General features: G+C 42.3%; 1 protein-coding gene across 1 annotated transcript in view; it reads left to right on the top strand.

Annotated features, from left to right (window-relative positions):
- Window positions 1-14,612, top strand: part of LOC132383391 (KH domain-containing, RNA-binding, signal transduction-associated protein 1-like) — a 71,844-nt gene extending 57,232 nt beyond the window's left edge. Inside the window, exons 11-12 of the transcript XR_009508652.1 lie at window positions 1,488-13,265; window positions 14,487-14,612. The gene's annotated coding sequence lies outside the window, so the exon portion shown is untranslated. The remainder of the gene's footprint in view (window positions 1-1,487; window positions 13,266-14,486) is intronic.
- Window positions 14,613-18,151: the final 3,539 nt, after the last annotated feature.

Here is an 18,151-nt window from a genome sequence, read left to right on the forward strand (position 1 = left end):
CTCTGCCGCTGGGTCCTAACGTCCACCTCACTGAGCCAGGTTAAATAAGGTCTTGGGCTCCGCTGGGTCTTAAGGTCCACCGCATCGAGACAGGTTGAATAAGAGACTTGAGCATCCACGAATTTTGGTATCCGCGAGGGGTCCCGGAACCAATCCCTTGCGGATAAGGAGGGCCGACTGTAATTGCCTTGGTAGTTCTGTTCTCTCACAGGAGGACCTTTTAGGTCTTTTTGATTGGCTCTTAAAATCATCTTAGTTAGCTTTATGTATTAGGTTCACATATTTGTAACAAAGGCATCGAAACATACAGTGAAATACATCATTTGCGTCAAAAAAAAATCATCGAGGGTGTGGTTCCAGTGTCAACAAAGCATGCTGACAACCTACTAACCCGATAACTATGTGTCTTTGCAATGCGGGAGGGAATGGGTCCACCAGGAGGAAAACATGCACATTCCTTATAGTCAGCATTGGGAATGGAATCTCAAGTGGTGTTTGCTGGTGATTCAAAGCAGTTGAGCTAACTGCTACACTATAGTACCACCCTTTTTCACTAATATTTGTGTTAATGCACCTTAAGCTGACAACTGACCTTTGTAGCCATAGGAGTAAGGGTATTGGATTGTATGATTGAATCCTTCGGCTGTGTTGCCCTGGTGTAATAAATCTTCCATTAGCGTTAAACATTAATGGTTAGCCAGCAGTATGTGGGCCATGTGGCTTCCTAGGCTCATTGAAGCTTGAGCCATTCATTCATTTCTAGCTACCCTGCAGAGAATATATTATAGTTAAGAATTTTTTCAAGAGTGGTTAAAATACAGCTATACTTGCCTCTGCTCAGACTGCACCTGGAGTACTGTGAGTAGTTCTGGATAGCTCACTGAGAGAAGGATATTTGGCCATGGACAGGATAATGTCTCGGTTCCATCGGTTGAGTTGAATAAAAATGCTACAAAATCTAGGCTGATTTCCCAGGAATTTGGAAGATAAGTTTAGAACTTGGAGCCAGAATTTTTGGAAAGTGAAGAAACATTTTGCAAGCAAATGGTGCTAGAAGTTGGAAACAATAAGTCATTGGTGCATCAGACTCAGTAGCATGAAGTATTATTGTTCAGTGTTCTTCTGATCAAAATTATTTGAAATTGATTTATTTTTGTGCACTTAACAAACATTTTTTTATGTTCCCCATTATATCCTGATATTAATTCAAATCACAATCCTCAAATTTTGAAATTGTGCTGCATTCCCAAAATCTAAGTTATTAACATAAATGTTAGATGATAATCTAGACCACCAGCTGTGCAGGCTGATCTTTCAATGTAAATGCTGATCTGCATTGGGTATTTGAAAGTTGAATTCTGGGAAAGGATTAATGTAGACATTAGATCTAGAACAAACTCACTTCCAGCTGCTTTACAGCAAAATTATTTTGTTGATCAAGAGTTAATAATGTGAAAGTGCTTGTAACTGTCTCATTTATCTTTCAGGTTTGCAAACAGAGCCAGAGGAATTCCCTGAGCTGGATCTGGCACTATCCATCGCCTGCCTGGATTTAGAGCTGTCTCAACTGATACATTACGTGAAGTGAGCTCCTGAACTCTGTATTGTACAGCCTCAAAGTGGCGTTACTTCAGATTTATCCCTTGTTTTTAATCACTGACATCCTCTTGTCAAATACAGTTTTATAGGTGGAAAGAGACAGGGACACCTTTAAAGCTGATGCAGAGATAGAGCCATCAGTGCATGAGATTGGTAACAGCATTTAGCCCAATGCCATTGACCTTTCAGAACAAAGTTATATCTCAGTCAGAAACAAGGCCAGAACAAAACTTTTGAAAAATTAATCATGTCTGAAGAAAATGGTGGATCTTTAGAAACATTGAAACCTAGAAAATAGGTGCAGGAGTAGGCCATTCGGCCCTTCAAGCCTGCACCGCCATTCAGTATGATCATGGCTGATCATCCAACTCAAAAACCTGTACCTACTTTCTCTCCATACCCCCGATCCCTTTAGCCACAAGGGCCATATCTAACTTCCTCTTAAATATAGCCAATGAACCTGCCTCAACTGTTACCTGTGGCAGAGAATTCCACAGATTCACCACCATTTAGTGATCCAGTGGTTAAGATAGTGTGTAGATGTTGCACAGGACTTCAGGAGGAACGTGACACTGGAGGATATAACTGTACTGTTCATAACCCAAGCTGTTCACAATTCAGAAATGCAGCTGGGTAAAGAGTTCCCACGTGGCAGAAGATTCCTGCAGCTCCACAACAGCCAGTTAATCCATCCCACTAGCCTCCCAAACACTTGCTTGTACACAGGCAATACATAAAATGGGTGTTCAGTAGGACCTCTGTAAAATTATGCACTGGAGAGGGGTGATGGAACGTGGATAGATACTGCAATTTGCATCTACTCTTTAGCTGGCTGGTGGGTGGGTGGAATCTGAAGTTACAAATTTGAAGAAAATGTTGGAAAAATGTGGCAGTTCGTGCAGGATCTGTGGAGATAGAAATTGTTAGACTTTCCGTTCATTATGTTAACTGTTTCTTTTATCAGAATTGCTGCCTGCCTTGAGTTTTCCCAGCATTTTCTGCAGTTATCAGATTTGCAGCATCTGCAGATTTAGATTTTTCGTCTTTGGAGTAGGATTGAAAAAGTGATAAAGTGTATTTGCAACTCCAACATCAGACATGGAAATCGTCCTATAAAGTTAGGGCTGGTGTAGAGAAATTGCAGTGCTTTGGAGAGCGTATAAATACAATAACTTTGCCATGGTTGGGTGAATCCAATTATGGTAGAATATTGAAATTAGAGATGATGGAGGAAATGGGGCATTATGGAGAGACAGTAGAATTAGATGGACCAAGCCCAGCAAAAAAAAAATCCTGTTTTCTCTTGTATATAGCCATTAACTTGAAGTTTTGAATTTACAAAGTTGGCCAAGTACCAGCAGCAAATAAGGGACCTACTTGCATAGAGAGTTCTGTGATCTGGGGTGCACTAATGTACAATAAGGCAGAATCATATTCAATAGAAATGTCTGAACACAAGTTAGATGTGCTTTTCTCCCTTCAGCATCTTCTAGGCAAAACTTCATATAATGGGATATTGCTTTCAATTCTTTTATGTAGAAAAATTGCTTTGTACCTGACAGTAAGATTGTTATTAACCTAATGTAAAAACAAAATGGCACCAAAATGTTGGTTTAAATGCGTAAGATACTATATCTTGGAAAGCAAAGGGTCTACATTTTAAGTGTATGAGTCAGATAAGGAAGGTGGCTGTATTGCTGTTGGTCAGCTGATGTAGGTGTGATAGATCAGCCTGCATCTGTTTTATAAATGCTAGCTTTTCAGGTTGGAGAGGTTTTGTCTCTGATCTGAAACATTAACTTTGTTTCTCTTTCTACAGATGTCACCTGGCCTACTATTTTCCCACCAGTGTTTTCCATTTATAATAGGTTTCCAGAATCTATATTTCTTCAATTTTTGTTGATGTACTAAGCACTGAACTGGTGCAGAGATTAATGGTTTAAATTGTCCATTACCACTTAAATGAAATGTCTTCAGTTGTAGGTTCCTCAGCATGTGAGGTGAGAAGCTCCACAACACCCATTATAATGCCTGCCTCACCACCAGGACAACAGTGTCATTCTTGATGCTGCCTACGTCAGGAGAAGCCTCTGATATTATTCTCTGCTTCAGGACATATCTTCTGCCAAAAACCATTAATTTGTCATTTGCTTCATTCCATTCCTTAGTGTCTGGCTCTGATGGGTGTTTGATTTCTATGTAGCAATGAGACCTGGTGAATCAGCTTTCTCCCAAAAGCAAATCTACTCCAGGTAAAGGAGATAGCCAGGGAGGAATAATGGATAAAGCCACACTGGGATGATAGGTCATATTAGACAGATCCACGTTCTCTGCCCGATCATTTCCTTCCCATCCAGAAGTTGCAAATCTTGCAATCTTGATGTTCCCAACAATCTTGCAGTACATTCTTAATTGGATGATCATTCTCATGACCACTGAGTGGCACCCAGTAATTCCTAGCCATCTGCAATCTTCACAAATGCAGGTGGCATCTGACCCATTTCTGTCTGCAGAGCAGAAACTGAAGCCCCAACTGCACCACAACACAGACATAAAACCTGGGCTTGAATAACATCCAGTGATTTGAGAAGTCGGGGCAGTAGACCCATATGAAACACAGCCATAATCTGTCTGCTCTAATCACTGCATATTACAAAGTAATCTTTAATACCCTGTTAGCCCCCCAACCGTATTCCACCAAACACTGAAGGACAGCCTTACATCTGCCAAGTATTTTATTGACATGATGTGGCCATGCACGTTTCACAACCATTCACATACCAAGAAACCTAATCACTGACACCTGTTCCAATATCTGTCCTTACAGTCGAAGGTCAACAGTTGGCCTGTTGATCCATTTACTAAAGCAAATAACCTGAGCTTTTGTTACTGAAAATGTAAACCTCCCTGCTCGCCCCATTACTCTCTGTGCAGCAGCCTGAAGCTTATTAATTACATATTTTAGATTCCTGCCTCTTTTTCAAACAGCTCTATCATCAGCATACAAGGACTTAGAAATGTCAGGATCAACTTCAGAAAAAATATAACTTAGTGTAATTGATCAGGACAGGGCTACAAACATGTCGTTCTGGAGTACCATTATCTAGAATAAACCTTAGAATGCTCCTTACCCATCCTGGCCAGTATGGTCCTCCGAAACAAAAAAATCTTTAAACTTATTATATATTTGTCCACCAATCCCAAGACTTCACAGTGTTAAGTGATGGGCAACAATGAATATAGAATTGAGTCAGGTTTTATAAACAAACATGACATTTATTAAACTCTGTTCAACAAAAGTGAAATGACTAACCTAACCGGAAGTTAACTACTATATGGCAATTTAACAAACAGCCAAACTCTGGAATAGTTCTTATAGTGGTAAATTCGAAAGTCCAAGTGATTTATATAGTCAGTAAGGAGAGACTTCCCTGAAAACTGATTTCTTCGAAGACGTGACGTTACTGTTGATCCCAGCCAAAAGATGCCTTGTCCAAAAGATTCACAACAAAGGAAATAAGACAATAGTTGCAGAAGTAGACCATTCGGCCCTTTGAGCCTGCACCGCCATTCTGAGATCATGGCTGATCATCTACTATCGATACCCGGTTCCTGCCTTGTCCCCATATCCTTTGATTCCCCTATCCATAAGATAACTATCTAGCTCCTTCTTGAAAGCATCCAGAGAATTGGCCTCTTCCGAGGCAGTGCATTCCAGACCCCCACAACTCTCTGGGAGAAGAAGTTTTTCCTTAACTCTGTCCTAAATGACCTACCCCTTATTCTCAAACCATGCCCTCTGGTACTGGACTCTCCCAGCATCTGGAACATATTTCCTGCTTCTATCTTGTCCAATCCCTTAATAATCTTATATGTTGCAATCAGATCCCCTCTCAATCTTCTTAATTCCAATGTGTACAAGCCCAGTCTCTCTAACCTCTCTGCGTAAGACAGTCCGGACATCCCAGGAATTAACCTCGTGAATCTACGCTGCACTTCCTCTATAGCCAGGATGTCCTTACTTAACCCTGGAGACGAAAACTGTACACAATACTCCAGGTGTGGTCTCACCAGGGCCCTGTACAAATGCAAAAGGATTCCCTTTGTAATAAAGGCCAACATTCCATTAGCCTTCTTCAATGCCTGCTGCGCCTTCAGTGACTGATGAACAAGGACTCCTAGATCTCTTTGTATTTCTCCCTTACCTAACTCTACACCATTCAGATAATAATCTGCCTTCCTGTTCTTACTCCCAAAGTGGATAACCTCACACTTATTCACATTAAACGTCATCTGCCAAGTATCTGCCCACTCACTCAACCTATCCAAGTCACCCTGAATTCTCCTAACATCCTCATCATGTCACACTGCCACTCAGCTTAGTATCATGAGCAAACTTGCTGATGTTATTCTCAATGCCTTCATCTGAATCGTTGATGTAAATCGTAAACAGCTCCCAATACCAAGCCTTGCGGCACCCCACTAGTCACCACCTGCCATTCCGAGAAACACCCATTCACCGTTACCCTTTGCTTTCTATCTGCCAACCAGTTTTCTTTCCATGTCAATATCTTCCCCCCAATGCCATGAGCTCTGATTTTACCCACCAATCTCCTATGTGGGACCTTATCAAATGCCTTCTGAGGTACACTACATCCACTGGATCTCCCCCGTCTAACTTCCTGGTTACATCCTCGAAAAACTCCAATAGATTAGTCAAGCATGATTTGCCCTTGGTAAATCCATGCTGGCTCTGCCCAATCCTATCACTGCTATCTAGATATGCCACTATTTCATCTTTAATAAAACAGCTTAAAGGAACTGACCTTTTTGCTGGAAGGTGAACACTTCCTGATCTTGCAGGGGTTATCTCAGATTCCTGAACGGAGGTTCAATAAGGTCTATCCTTTATAAAATCACCGAATGATAACAACTTTACTCAATCCTTCTGGTTCCTGTACTTTGGTAAGGTCTTCACTCTCCAATACTAGACTGTAAAGGTAAAAGAAAGGTGCAACAAACAAAAACAGGCAGCGATTGGCGAAACTGCCAGCAACAACCTTGGCATCTTAAAATAGAAAGTAAAACCCCACTTTACAATGAGATGTCATGAGATGAATACTCAGCAAAACTAACTAACGAACAAACCGCATGACAACAGGTGTTTTCCCTTACATACCTGTTGGAACATGCCATCACGTGACCTCTCACCTGCAGGAAAATTACATCACGTGACCTCACACTGGCAGGAAAATTACCTCACCCCACCATCACAAGACCATTACATCATGTTCACAAGACACCCACAGGGTATGTAACAACAGTAATCAACAGTCTCTCCTTCCACAGCATATCATAATCCACTCCAATATCAACCTGTTCCTTTCTTATATCAGATTCCAGACAGAGTCCAGAGACGGCCTAAATCTGAACAGTCATCTTTTGTGCTAATGGGGAGGTGCATTACTGCCACCTACTGTAATGGAGAATGAAGGCATGACAAGGATCAAATCCTGTTTGCATCCCAATTCTGTTTTAATTAAAATGTTCACCAGGGCCCTACATGACTTAACTCAGGTTCCAGAATATCCTGCAAACTAGGCGCCCCAGATCTACCGAATAATTTACTTGACCTTATTGTCATCAAACAATTTATACTAGAGCGTACAATCATCACAGCGATATTTGATTCTGTGCTTCGCGCTCCCTGAAGTACAAATCGAAGTAAGTATAATAAAAATTTAAATAATAAATCATAATTAGAAAAGGGAAAGTAAGGTAGTGCAAGTCAGGTCCGGATATTTGGAAGGTACGGCCCAGATCCAGGTCAGGATCCGTTCAGCAGTCTTATCACAGTTGGAAAGAAGTTGTTCCCAAATCTGGCCATACGAATTTTCAAGCTCCTGAACCTTCTCCTGGAGGGAAGAGGGACAAAAAAATGTGTTGGCTGGGTGGGTCATGTCCTTGATTATCCTGGCAGCACTGCTCCGACAGCGTGCGGTGTAAAGTGAGTCCAAGGATGGAAGATTGGTTTTGAGTGATGTGCTGGGCTATGTTCACTATCTTCTGCAGCTTCTTCCAGTCTTGGACAGGACAACTTCCATACCAGGTTGTGATGCACCCTAGAAGAATGGTTTCTACACTGCATCTATAAAAATTAGTGAGGGTTTTAGGGGATAGGCCAAATCTCTTTTGTTGGGGTAACCTATTGCATCCAGTGCTCCCGGTGCGGCCTCCTCTACATCGGCAAGACCTGACGCAGATTGGGGGACCGCTTCATCGAGCACCTCTGCTCCGTCCGCCACAACAGACAGGATCTCCCAGTTGCCACTCACTTCAACTCTCCCTCTCATTCCCATTCAGATATGTCCATACATGGCCTCCTCTACTGCCATTTTGAGGCCAAACTTCGGTTGGAGGAACAACATCTCATTTACCATCTGGGTAGTCTCCAGCCCCTTGATATGAACATCGAATTCTCCAACTTCCGGTAATTCCCTCCCTCTCCCTTCCCCATCCAACCTCTACTCTGTCTCCTCTTCTAGCTGCCTATCACCTCTCATGACTCTGCCTTCTTGTACTACCCATAGTGCTTTCCCTCTTCACCTCTCCTGCCTATCACCTCCCTGCTTCCCCTCCCCCACCCCTTGATCTTTCCTCTGATTGGTTTTACACCCTCTCCCCACCTTCTTTATAGGGCCCCTGCCCCCTTTCTTTAGTCCTGATGAAGGGTTTCGACCCAAAACGTTGACTGCTTCTTTCAACAGATGCTGCCCAACCTGCTGAGTTCATCCAGCTTTTTTGTACGTCCAAATCTCTTCAGCTTTCTCAGGAAGTAAAGGCCTTCTTGGCAGTGGATTCTGCTTGGTTAGACCAAGTCAGGTCATTTGTGATATCCACCACAAGGAACTTAAAGCTTTTGACCTGTTCCACCTGTGCACCACCAATGTAGATGGGGTTGTGCGGTCCGCTACTCCTTCTGAAGTCAACAACCAATTCCTAATTGTTTAGGTTCCAATGAATATCTGTGGCGCACCATGATCATTTCCCAATGTCCCCCAACCTAATGCAAGATTTGGTTGCATACTTTCCCCATATTAACTATAATAGCTATTTCAGACTTAATAAATGCATGTTTTGCTATAACATCTGCACTTTCTTTACCCAATGCACCCACATGTGCAGGTAACTCACAAAACTATAGTACTATTTGCGCACTCTCCAGAACATAGATAATACACTTCCATCAACAGATCAGGTTTCCTTCAACACTTCGGTTCCAAATTCTGCAGTAATGAGGCAGAGTCTGTTTCTATTTGGCTTAACTTGTTCAACCCATTTTAGACTAATGATAATGCCCACAAATTCTGCTGTATAGGCAGACAGTCCATCTGTCAGCCTTTTCCCCTCCTCAGCGTTAAACCAGAGGATAAATATCTTGGAGCCCAACCAGTTACTAACTGGATTCTTAGAGCCATCTATAAAGATAGGTAAAAAGGAAATACAATACTGTGGTAACTGACTAGACATCCTCTCACCTCCCACAGGACCCAGTCTATCCTCCAGTAGCATCAAATCTATTTCCACAGTGGAACTCCTGGCCAGGTCACAGTTGGGATAATCCTGAAATACTCAAGTCCGTACTGTGGCATGTATTCCCTAATTATCTACCCAAAACATTTACCAAGTCTGCTAGTATTTTCCCCACAATCTATTAAAACAGAATACATCAAAATGGGACACCCCCTCCCCAACTTAGGATGTAAGGCTCAAATTTTCTCTCCATGGGTCAAGAGACACCCCACCTAGTTAATCCTGCAGTACATCTCTAGCTGCCATCTGGAATGCTGCTGTACAGATTCTAAGTGCGCTGGTCCGTAGAACATACAATCTATAGAAAACAGAATGAGCTGCCTCCCTATAAATCACAACCATAATACAAACAAGAGCATATTAAAGTGCGATGAATGGTCAATAAAACACCCTTAGAAGCCAGCCACACAGAGCATGATGTTAATGACCTGTGTACATTTATCATCAAGAAAACTTCATATGTGTTCTCTAAGTCATCTCGCATCCAGGCATAGCCACAAATATTTAAACACTGGAACCCTAGACAGCAAGCACCCATACAGAGTAAGGTGAATATAATCCACACTATGCTTTTGAGAAAAAAACATATATTTTGACTTTGAAACAAAATTTTAAACCTGTCCAAAGACCATTCTTCCACTGCTGATAATGTTATTTGCACAAAACCTTACCACATAGGCAATATTATGACCCCTTTTCCACAGAGTCCAAACATCAGCATATAAAGCTAAATCAAAGCCAGGCGCAACACCAAAAATATCATTAATCATCAGATTAAACAATATTGGACTAATCACACTCCAAGGGCGTCCAATTCCAAAACAGGAAAAATCTGCAAAAGAACAAAAAATCAAATTGTCTACTATTCCTGGTCAGACTGGTCTCCTGCTTCTCCCATTTGCCAGAATTCTGCACTGTGGCAATATATTTAAATGTCAAGTCTTTCTCCGACTGGCCTTCTGCCATGTCCCGGGTGGTACTGCCACTTCAGGAGATGTTTTCACCTCATCTCCAATATTGTGTTCTCTGCTCTGCCAGGGATTATTTACATTTGGTGGAGTGGTGCAGGACTTGGAGACAATATTCTGCCCTATCTTCATTCAGAGAGCTCCATTCTGCCTCATAATGAATTGGTCCTTGCAGCAGATTGAGAAAGGTTTCAGAGCACAACACCGTAGCATAGTAGTTAGTCTTATATCATTGCAGTCCCAGCAACCCGAGTTCAGTTCCACCACTGTCTGTAAGGAGTTTGCATGTTTCCCTGTGACAGCATGGGTTTCCTTCCACGTATGAAAGATGGACAGCTTCGTACGTTAAGTGGTCACATGGATAGCAAAGGTTCTTTGAGCAGGAAGAGCCTGTTATCGTGCTGTATTTAAATAAAAAAAAAACATTCTGGATTCTCCCAAATGCCATCAGCAACATTAACCAACTTACGAATATCATTGTCTTGGTTTGTCATACTGAGAAGTGATGTTACTGTGTCCAAGTGCAAGAACCAGAGATGTTGCTGCTATTTACTGGGTGGACATCAGTTTCATCATAGCAACAATAGGGGGAAAACTGGAAAATCAAAAAGCAGCGCGACAACTTGGTGAAGGTTGCACCAATGGATCAACATTGTCACTCCTTCCAGTCATGAAGTCAAGCATCTAAGGTGTTCCTAAATGTGGAACTGCCAGTGTCCTCGGTCTGATTGAAATTGGTTTGCGAAGTCCGTCGATCAGCAAGTTATAGCCTGGTCTGCTACAGCCTCAATCCGCCTCTGGTGTAGGACGTAGGCAGTGTTGTTACATTATTTTTTTTCCCTGGGCATACAACACAATGAAAGAGTCATTAGGGTTAACATCAACTATAAGAAGCCAGTCATTGTAATGGGTAAATCTACAGCTGGATTCTACTGTGTCCATTCCTCCTCCCGACAAGTCCAGAGGGCTCCGTGTTGATGACACAAGTGAGCTCTCACTGCTTTGTGTTTCCCATCAATTATTACTGTGTGGTTTGGAGCATTGAGAGGGGATCTGATTGAAACACATAAGATTATTAAGGGATTGGACGAGATAGAGGCAGGAAATACATTCCAGATGCTGGGAGAGTCCAGTACCAGAGGGCAAGGTTTGAGAATAAGGGGTAGGTCATTTAGGACAGAGTTAAGGAAAGACTTCTTCTCCCAGAGAGTTGTGTGGGCCTGCCTCGGAAGGTAGTGGAGGCCAGTTCTCTGGATGCTTTCAAGAAGGAGCTAGATAGTTATCTTATGGATAGGGGAATCAAGGGATATGGGGACAAGGCAGGAACCGGGTATTGATAGTAGATGATCAGCCATGATCTCAAAATGGCGGTGCAGGCTTGAAGGGCCGAGTGGTCTACTTCTGCACCTATTGTCTATCATGCACTGCAGTCCATGTCAATGCTTTTATTGCCTGATATTGTGAACTTGGTGTAGAAGATTGTTATCTTCTTTCAAAGCTGTTGAGGGATTTGCAGTATTATTCCAATGATGTATTCCCCTTAGGAACCATGAGAAACTTGGGGTTCGATGCCCATTTAACCATAACAAAGTACCATGCACATAGGAAAGTCGCCATGCAGAAAACACAGAGCACACATGTTCCTTTTTTGTTTGGAGGATGTGTTGGCTAGCTGGTCATTTCCTCATAAGCTATCAGAAACCATACCTCCTTAGAGAGTACATGTGTTGTCTTTTCTCCTGTCCTGCTCATCTCACAATATCTCTTACCCTGCGCTATCACTTGCCTAACTTTACCTGAGAGTCTTGATATGCTCAGTTAATCCTTCAATGTTGATATTCCTGCTGTGTATCCAACTGAATCCTGACCAGGAATGTTTAATACTGTATCATCTTTGTGCTCTAGAATAGATAGGGTCTGACCTGGTCTAATTTGCCCAGTTCTGGAGCATTCCATTTTGTACACCTGAATCTGTGAGCAGTGTCTTCATCTTACATTGGTTTTAGATTGGTAGTTTCCTGTTTGACATTTTTCTCACCTCACTTAACTAAATATTCTTTCTCCTGCTGTTCCAATTGCAACCCTGACTCAGCTCAGTAACTGGGTCTCCTGGCAATTACATACTGCAACCTATCGTTAACTCAAGTGGCATCAATCCAGTTTTATCTCTCAGCATTGCCCTTAAACACATCGATATCAACAATAATAAAATCCAAATCCACTCTCCCTACCAGTTTCTTGTATGACTTGCCAGATCCCCTGCTAGGGTATGGTTTGCGCTCCACCAACCGCATGGAATTCGATCTCCGTCTACTGTGCAGCTGCATTAAACTCTGGGTCCATTGGTGTAAAGGGGTGTATTGAATGAGATTGCAGCAAAGTAAAAGTTAATATGCTTTTATTATTAAAAATACCATTTCCTTTTAATAACAAAAGATACTACAAAAATTTTTACATCAAAAATGTGTATGCAGCCACAGTTTCTCCATTACCCAGTTGCTTGGACTTCTGTGTGCTCTGTTTGAAGTGAAGCCAGTTCTCCAGGTGTCGAACCCATATGCAGCACATTCCAAATAGAGACTTCTGTTGACCATTCCTTCCCTGATTGGTTTTTGTTTCAGCACAAGTGGGCAAAAAATGTCTCTTTTCCGTATTAGACGTTATGGGACCAAAGACTCAGTCAGTGAAGAGGAGCTGTGGGAAGAACTGTCCCCAAAACCACTTTTCTCACTGTCAGATGGTGGATCCCTCAAACTAGTGTCACTGACAGTTACTGCTGACGTACTGAACCCTGTTACTTCCCTCCAGCTTTCATTTTTCTCCCAGCTGAACATGGTTCCCAGAGGATAGGAGTCTGTGATATTGATGAGTCTTTTTCAGAACAGCTCCCAAGATGTTCTCGCCCTCTACCAGTTCTTTGGCTGGTACGGCATTGTTATTTCATCTGCAGCTTCATTTTCTTCATTCTCTGAAGGATGAATTGCCGTTGGAGGAGCTCAGAGGATTGCTCACGGTGGCCATTTGCTGCGCTGGTTTTCTCAGCAGCTTGACAGCGGTTTCTCAGGCGCCAGATTCCCGCACGAGTTGTCATGAATGTGAACCAAGGTAATCAAAACATGGTCTTGATCGCTAGATCTCAGTCGTGATACTGCTGCGTCTCAGTGTGGAAACGGGAATTGTTGCTGCCAGGTATTACGTGCACATCAGTGTCACTGTGATGAAGTTTCAGATCAAGTGGCCCAGAAAGAAAACTGCAAAAGAACAGAAAATATGACACATCCTCCTCCACCCTCAATCTGAATGACTGGCAAACAAAAAAATCCAAATATCCACCAATACCACGGTTACTGAGTTTAATCAAAAGCCTCTCTATCCGAGTCATTTCCCAGTAGTAGAAGGGAAATGTGTACACCTCCCTTTCCGAAGCCCACATTGATGGCGACTAAGTAATTGTCTCTCTTCAAAAATGAACATCAGCCTAATTACTATCATTTTCTCCATTTTAAATAGCAAAGAAGTGAGAGCAGTAGGCCTGTAGCTACTTGGCAGCATCATATCCTTCCAGGTTTAACAGAAGAGCTCCATAGCCGTCTGTCAGTCACTTTTGCCTCTAATTGACATTAGCCGCACGTGATGATTTTCATTTACGTCTATGAGGCCAGGTGAATGCTGAGTTTAATTAAACCAAAGTGGGCCCCTTGTTCTCTGGATTAAATCATGGGCCAACCTGAACTCCATTGTTCACTTGTTTGACAAGAGGCTGAGCAAGGAACATTGGTTTAATCTAGTCAAAAGCAACTGTTTGATCAGTGGGAAGGCCAGGCTGCTGTGCTGGAAGGCTGATGTCAGCAAAACGCTGTTGGGTCCTGGAGAGTTAATATCTATCACAGTGATGACTCTTCACTGCTCTCCTTACAGTTTTTTTTCTCTCTGTTTGCTGTTTTAGACAAGAAAAGAATCTTAGTTTCAATCTCAATTTTGATTGCTTAAATAACACCAGATATTTCAATTTTCACAGTACCAGGGAAAGTCCTCAATGAGGCCTCTGGGGAAGTCTTAATTCTCAGCTTTTGTCTCAAATTTCTATTGATTTTGTCAGATGTAATTCTGGAGAATTGATTTGTGTGCCATGCTTTATTTGCTGCTGTGTATCTTCTGCATAGTAGATAGGCACTTACTCCATCGTTGCCTGCACCTGTTTTGTCTCGTGGAGTGGATATGATATTTGGAGTGGCGTGGTACGGTGCAGTACTTGTACCACTTTCTTTTGTCCAGTTTTCATTCAGAGTGCTTGATTCCCACTCACAACAGCCATCTGCTCTACAGGTCTTCTTCCTGACATATTGAGAGAGGATCTGAACTTGAATTACTGCCCCCAGCACCTTCGTGAATGGAAACCAACTTCAGAATATCATTGCCCTGGTTGATAATACTCTGAACTGGTACTACTGTGTCTGAATGCAGAAACCACAGTAGTTGCTGCTATTTACTGGATGGGCATCATTTTCATAATGTGATGTAGTTTAACATCAAAGGTGGTTACCATGGTGAAACCTGCAAAGAAAAATACAAAAGCACAACAACTGGATGAACATTGTATCGATGTTTTGTTCATGTCATATGCAGCACTGCCATGAATTTGAGGACCATCTGTGAGTACAATTTTTTAATATTTTAATTGTGTGTAAAAGTATACCTTATCTTTCCGATACTCAATGATCACCATGTACAGCTGGCCCAAAGCCCCCCATACTCATGTAAACAACTAACACTCGTGATCAACTAAACTACTGGACCTTGCCTCTTTGGAACATGAGAGGAAACTGGAGCACCCACGTGGTCACAGGGAGAACATACAAACTCCCTTACAGTGACGCAATTGAAGCTGGGTTGCAGACGCTGTAATAACTGCTGACTCCCTGATTTCAAAGCTGAATGGAAAACCTGAAAGGATGGTCCCATTTGACTGGATGGTGAATATATAATTCACATATAAATCTGATACCGATACCATGATGTAGTCGGCAATGGTGTGTGTGTGTCATATCAGAATAGGTCTGGCAAGACACTGATCCTCAGACTCTGCAATATTGATGGAACAGAATTTCCATATACAGTCAGTCTACATTAAATACTGGGTTCATTGGTTTTAAGGAGTGTATGTAAGGAGATTACAACAGAACACAATGTTATATGCTTTTATTACTAAGCAACAGAATTTACTTCTTCAGAAAACTTTCACAATCTACTACAGAACAGCTGTTTTTAAGTTAACAGTCAAGCACCATCAGTTACTCCATTTCCCAGTTTCTTTCACTCTTCTGTGAGCTGGTAGAAATGACGTCAATTCTCCAGGTGCTGAAACAAAATGGAGACCTCTGTATACCTTTCCTTTCGTCAGTGGGCCATGTTTCAGTATGTGTGGATGAAAAATTTCCGACTGTCAGTGAGGATGAATAAAATGGAGAATTGTCCTCAATGCCACTGACCTCACTGACTGTTGATTAGGTACCTGGTTCTTTCAGTTCATCCGAGCTATCGCTTTGTCTCCCTCCTGGGCAGAAAGGTCTCCTGCTTCTCCCATTTGTGTTAGTTCTGTACTGTAGCAATATATTTTAAATATTAATGACTTCTCAGGTTGAGCCTCCTCCATATCCTTGAGTTGTGCTTGAAAAGATGTGTTTTTACCTCGTCTCCGATTTCATTTTCACTGTGCTCCAGGGGTTAATTCTCATGAGTGGCGCAGTTCTTAAACCAGGTAGACCTGTCCTATCTTCATTCAGAGAGCTCCATTCTACCTCACAACAGTCAACTGCAGCAGCTGAGATGAGGTTTCCATGACCCTGAAGCCTCTGCACTTTGAGGGAGAGTGTGGTATGGTTTTCGATGGAGAAGGCACTATTTGTTAGGATCTTCTGACATTATAGAATCATTCTTTTTGGACAGATTTGTCTACCTCAGTAATAGGTTTCTTAGAAAATTTCTCTGATTTAGGTTGTGTTAGATAGAGGTGGTCATGATGAAGCTGGGGTCATTCCTCACTTTTGCTTCAGCCCAGATGAAACTAGAAAAGAAGGAGAAGGGTGGGAAGCTGACTCAATTTTCCCATTGGTATCCGTTTCCCTGTGGTATCAATTTCCCCCGTAGCCTAAAGGGGAAGTTTCTCCAAGATGGGATTAATGCCTCGTGCACTGTCTAGGGAAGTAGCTTTTGATTTGGCTGCCTCCAATTCCAATAACAGGTCTCCTAGTTCTCAGAGCTGTTGGGGATCCCTGCTAAAAATCTTGGGGCGGTTCTCTAGTTTGTTGAAGAGAGCAGTGTCTATTGCCTCAGCGGATCCATGGCAGATTTCCAGTCTTTGCCAGACTCAACTAAGAGCAGCACTGGGGTGATTGATGTGAACTGACCTCCTTATTGTATGCTCAGCGACTCAGGTCTAAACCACTTCACCAGCCGACTGAGTTTTTCACTAGGCTTGAAATAGAGGTATTCGGTGGCATTGGAGAATATGGCTTATTGTCAAATTTGCCAAGTCTAGCTAGCTGTCGCAGGACCCAGTGGGTGTGTGGTGCCTCTTAAGCAGTATCTCCATCTGTGTTATGCCATGGTGCATGTGAGCCTTGGAGTCTACCTTGGCTGCACATCTCTTTCACATCTATGGGAAGTCGGTGGCTGGTCATTGCTGCCTGTTCAGTGTGGGTACAAGCATGTGAGGGAGGAAATCTCTGTCCTGAAGTCTGAGCTGTCCCATTTGGGTTAGAGGTATCAAGTTGTGGGGTGTCATTGTGAGGAAAAGGAGCCACCCCCCTTCAGTCTTGAATGGGTGGGCATTAGCAGACTGATCTTGAACATGCTTTTTAGTCCCTTCAGGTGACATGGTAGGTTTGCTCAGACATCATTCTCAGCTAGCTGCTTCATGCCCACCTCAATGACTTTGGCCTCAGCTAAATCCGAATCTGCCGCTTTCATGCTGCAGGGCCGCAAAGGTAGCTTGCAGGTGAGTCTCCTCTACTTTTAATTCAGCCTGTCTTACTTAAGCATCAATTTCTCTGCAATTCTTGCCCTGACTAGTGCAGCTTCTGCCCTTGCACAGGTTTCCAGTGCCACCATGTTTGCTGCTTATCTACTAGACTGTCTAGATAATCTAGATGACCCTAATGAACACACTGGCGTGGTTTCAAAGCTTTTCTTCTCCTTTGCTGACATGTTAACTTTCTGTCATGCAGGAGCTTGCAGAATCAGTATCTTATCTACCGTGGATGGATCACCATAGAGAGAGTCTTTTTACTATACTGCCCTTGCACAAGTTTCCCTCGTTTTCTTATAGGTAAACTGTCCTGGCACAGTTTGAAGGTGGTTTTATTCAGACACGTGACAGCATGCAAGGAGCTGAGCAATAAGTCAATGCTTCTAGGTATCCTCATGAGAGATGGATTCAATTATTGATTAAAATATCTTTGACTCTACAATGTACTTCTGACTAATAGCGAATAAAATACATGAGTAATTATCAAACAAAATGGCTGACCTCATGTTAAAGGTCAATCTCTTAGCAACGCAGTAGTAAGTAGAAAACAACAAACTTAAAAGTAAGCAGTGACATCTAGTGGCTAGAAATAAAATAGCAAACCATATCAGAAGGGACATTGTAACCTCTCAGCGAGTTCTTATGCAAATTTGGCTTGTTAGCTAGCTTCACTAACAGCCTTGCAACCCGGGTAGAAGCCATCTCCCATAAACAAGGTATAAGCATATAAACAGGGTCGGTATGATTTGTGGTTGAACCAAAGAGGAAAGTTGAGATGTTCTGATAAATGAACCCCAATTTGAGTGAATATTGTGTAAATACTGTTAGCGGTCAGCAACAGATTGTACACAACATAAAATTATAATGAAAGTATATTTACTAATTTCAGCTTCATCAAACAGTTATTAAGAGAAAGAAAAAAGCAAAAGGGCCCACTACAGTTAAACCAGTCTAAATGTGCACA

The sequence above is a fragment of the Hypanus sabinus genome, chromosome 30 (assembly GCF_030144855.1).
Source record: "Hypanus sabinus isolate sHypSab1 chromosome 30, sHypSab1.hap1, whole genome shotgun sequence".
Classification (NCBI taxonomy): domain Eukaryota; kingdom Metazoa; phylum Chordata; class Chondrichthyes; order Myliobatiformes; family Dasyatidae; genus Hypanus; species Hypanus sabinus.